Source organism: Neoarius graeffei, chromosome 5, assembly GCF_027579695.1.
Source record: "Neoarius graeffei isolate fNeoGra1 chromosome 5, fNeoGra1.pri, whole genome shotgun sequence".
NCBI lineage: Eukaryota > Metazoa > Chordata > Actinopteri > Siluriformes > Ariidae > Neoarius > Neoarius graeffei.
In genome coordinates this window covers 50,909,856-50,914,545 of record NC_083573.1, presented here as the reverse complement: position 1 = coordinate 50,914,545, position 4,690 = coordinate 50,909,856, and positions in this window count along the sequence as shown.

The following is a 4,690-nucleotide window of genomic DNA, read 5'->3' as shown; positions in this document are numbered from 1 at the left end:
ACCTTTCATACTCACATTCACACCTACAGTCAATTTAGAGCCACCAATTAGCCTAACCTGTATGTGCTTTGGACTGTGGGGGAAACCAGAGCGTCCCGAGGAAATCCACACAGACATGGGAAGAACATGCAAACTCCACACAGAAAGGCCCTTGTTGGCCACTGGGCTCAAACCCAAAACCTTCTTGTTGTGAGGTGACAATGCTAACCACTACACCACCGTGCTACCTGTGACAAATTTGTGTCACTTCATATCAACACTGTTATTCAAACTGATCATCTTCATCTTATGATGAAACATTGCTCCTGATGGGAGCAGGTCCTTCCAGGATGATAAAGCCCCCATCCACAGGGTACAAGGGGTCTGTTTAATGAGTCTGAAAATGATGTAAATAAGATGCTATGATCTAAGCAGTTACCAGAGCTCAAACCCAAGTGAACATGTGGGAGATTTGATCATCAGTCACTCATAAAAGCACCAGTATGAAAGAACTGGAGTAAAACATAGACCTTCTACTGAATGTAGGTGGGTGAAGTTCCCATGTGGGCAAGCATATTGAACTTGATGAGAGCAGTTACAGGGAACCAGTGAACTAATATGATCCCTCAAAGCACAAATATATCCATATTTAATTGCATACACAGTATACTGTGCAAACGTAAGAGACCAAACTTTTGTTTTCAATCAAATGGCTATTCAATACTTGTTCATTATTTGGTGGCAAACAATAATGGGGAAATGTACAGTATATTAATCCCATTTTCAGTCAAACAGCCATGTAACACTTATTTACACAAGTAAATGTTAAAGTTCAAAATTACTAATAAAATACTAAAAATGGAAAATGGAAATCCTGTAGAATTTTCTACATTCTATAGAAAAATTTTCTTATAGAGCAGATCCTTTAGACCAGTTCTATAGACTAGCTCTATAGACCAGTTCCATATACTCAGCAATTCCGCAGCTACTATTGCTCCAGGTTCTTTTGGCATTCTTCCATGCAAGCTGCACTGTTGATCAGTCCCTAAAATTTGTCACCTCGATATACACATACTACTAAATACTTGCAGTATATTTTGGAGTGAAAATTCTTAAATATTTTAAGATCGGTCATTGTGCATCCTGCTAATGGATTGATACTCAAGATAGATGCAGTGGTTTATTTCCACTAAAATGCAGTTACTGCAGGTGGTGTGATGTTTCAACTAGTACGAAATGTATAAATTTTAATAAACAACCATATTTTCCCCAAAGAAAAATAAACCTACAACTGCAACTGATTTTTAGTTGTTTTTGTTGTTTTGCTTATTTTGATTTAATAACATAATATCATTTCATGATTTGTGTATCTCTTGCATGTAAGCTCCTGTTTGTTAATAAATCCATATTGTACTTAAAAATAATTCCTACTTCCTCCTCCAAATAATTCTGGTGATCAGGTGAGTTAAGCTGAAACCAGTTGGCTGAGGCACTGAAATTTCATGACATGGTCACGACATTTTAGCCATACTTACGACCTAAAGTTCAAAAAGGCAAATCATATTGCATGCCAGCAAGCTGTATATGGTCTGGGGTCCTTTGGGCTCTCTGCAGTTCCTTTAGTATGGTTTACCCAACAGTGGTGTCACCACCGTCATATCAAGGAAATATTCTTGAGTAGACACAGAAACACCAAGCCAATAAATGTTCAAATATAGATTTCCTATAGAACTTGAGTTTTAAAGAGGAACTGAAGTCATTTTTAAACTTGCTTTATTTCTTAATTAACGTGTTATTCAATTACGTTTTCGGTTTTATTAACCTTATATTGTGACTCGTATTGGCATATTATATTACACTAATCAGCCTTTTCAGTTTTTAGCCATGTTGAATATAGTTCGTGTGGTCCACGGCAGGCGTCGCTTATCCACGCGATCTTCACGAGACTTGTGCGAGACTTCAAACGTGAAATGTCAGCGCCGCCATTTTGAAAACTGTTTACACAGCAACCAGATCACCATATCATTCCAATTTAGATTAATTTCGAGATTTTCCAGCTTCATCAGTGATGGAGATTATTCCATACAACTTTGAACCATTGGTTAAATGCAAAAAAAAATGCTTTTGGACACTAGTCCATTGCACTGGTATTTACGTCATTACTGTCCCACAAGGCGGCACGGTGGTGTAGTGGTTAGCGCTGTCGCCTCACAGCAAGAAGGTCCGGGTTCGAGCCCCGTGGCTGCCGAGGGCCTTTCTGTGCGGAGTTTGCATGTTCTCCTCGTGTCTGTGTGGGTTTCCTCCGGGTGCTCTGGTTTCCCCCACAGTCCAAAGACATGCAGGTTAGGTTAACTGGTGACTATAAATTGACCATAGGTGTGAATGTGAGTGTGAATGGTTGTCTGTGTCTATGTGTTAGCCCTGTGATGACCTGGCGACTTGTCCAGGGTGTACCCCGCCTTTCGCCCGTAGTCAGCTGGGATAGGCTCCAGCTTGTCTGCAACCCTGTAGAATAGGATAAAGCGGCTAGAGATAATGAGATGAGATGAGATGAGACTGTCGCACAATTAAAACGTGCCAGATCAGGCGGCTGGTGGGTTTTCAAAATAATAACTACGTATTTTTGTGATAAATACATATTATACTGAGTGCATTTCCCACATTAATCAATACAAAGTACCTGTATCTTTCAGTTTTTTTTAAAATCAAGGCTGAATACTTTTTTCTTTGCCCCTGCCTTTTATTAAATCAAAATTGAGACTTTTAATTTGATTTCTTTCAGTGCGACCGCAATGCATGATGGGATATGTTGCTTTGGTTAGTGACCATTGGTTGTATACTACTTTTCGTGATGCATTGTGGGATACTTTGAGTGCACTATTGAGGTATTTCACTCATGTGACCAAGTCATGTGATGCTGCCATTTTGGACGGCACGGCTCGAATCAGTTTGAATGCGAGGAAGGCGACAAACGAAAAACATAAAAGAAAAAGGAGCGAGATGCAGAAAACACCTTCACTATCCAGCGACGTAGGGCATTTACAGGGCGAGCAGAGGGAGAGGTATTTGCAAAAATTGAGGTTAGCAGGCTTAGAGAACGACATTTATCTGCTTCCACCAGGATTGTTCACTGACGTACGGAAGTACACGAAGCCCTCGTCTTTACCTGACTTCGGCCCACATGATCTGTATACCTATGTCGTTAAAAACCCATCGCCATACACAGGTATTGATTTGAAAGCGTATAAGAGTTTGGATGCCTACAAATATTTTGTGTCAGGCTGGGTAACATGCCTACATCAGCGGGTCGTTCCTGGAGCCGGTGGTCGCCATCTGATTACAGCTAAGGTTTGTTCACATTTTCATTTACTTTCGGTCCTCAGGATAAACAAAATGTTATTAAATGTCATTGAAATAACTTCTTAGTCTGTTGAGACATGGCCCGTTATAAATTTGCTGTTACCAGGCAATGACCAAGAACTGTATTATTAGGGTCGGTGTAGTTGTAGCAGTGTATTAGCAACTAGCTGTTAGCACTAGCTAATGTCAACAACATCGTAGCTGGTATGTTACTGTAGCAATATTTACGTTCAGTCATTTGGATGACTGTTAAAACCTTTCAGTCTTAAGTTTTTCCTTTACTGTATTTACTAGTTTACTGAGCTAGCGTGCTCGGCCAAGCCGGGAGCCATCGCGCGCTCGCCGGCCAAGCCGGGAGCCATCGCACGCTCGCCGGCCAAGCCGGGAGCCATCGCGCGCTCGCCGGCCAAGCCGGGAGCCATCGCGCGCTCGCCGGCCAAGCCGGGAGCCAGCGCGCGCTCGCCGGCCAAGCCGGGAGCCAGCGCGCGCTCGCCGGCCAAGCCGGGAGCCAGCGCGCGCTCGCCGGCCAAGCCGGGAGCCAGCGCGCATTCGCCGGCCAAGCCGGGAGCCAGCGCGCTAGCTCAGTAAACTAGTAAATCCAGTAAAGGAAAAACTTGAGACTGAAAGGTTTTAACAGTCATCCAAATGACTGAACGTAAATATTGCTACAGTAACATACCAGCTACTGTTGTTGACATTAGCTAGCTTGCCGTCCAAAATGGTGGACACCGGGGCGTCACGTGACCCTGTGACGTCAGGTGAAATACCTCAATATAGGGTGTAATAATCCTCTCTAAGGTTTCGGACAGCACTAAAAAATGGCGTCTCCACTATATAGTGCCCTATATAGTGAGTAGGGAGCGATTTTGGACACAGGGAAAACTTCCAGCTTGGTTACGTCAGCATTCGAAGGAGGGCGCGTGCATCTTTTGACAACGTTGGCAGATGTTGGTCACTTTGATTTCCACTGTACGTTTTACTTCCATCCTACAATGTCTTGCACAGGTCTCAGCGAATCTCATTTACGGACATTAGTTTGACATATGGACTGATATATATTACATAGCATATTTCAAACACTCATAACTTGCCATAGCAGTGACAAAATAGCTGTCAGAAATGCATTCCTATATTTTATAAAATGAGATAAATAGAATTTTGATAATAAAAATTTGCTTTCAGTTCCCCTTTAATAGAAATTTTCTGTCCTAAAGAACACACTTGGCAAGTTGTATAGAACGTTGAGAAAAGCCTATAGAAACTTCTTGTTCTATAGGACACAATTCAGTCTCCTATAGAACCATGCTGAAATCCTATAGAACACCAGAGTTCTATAGAAAGTCCTATAGAG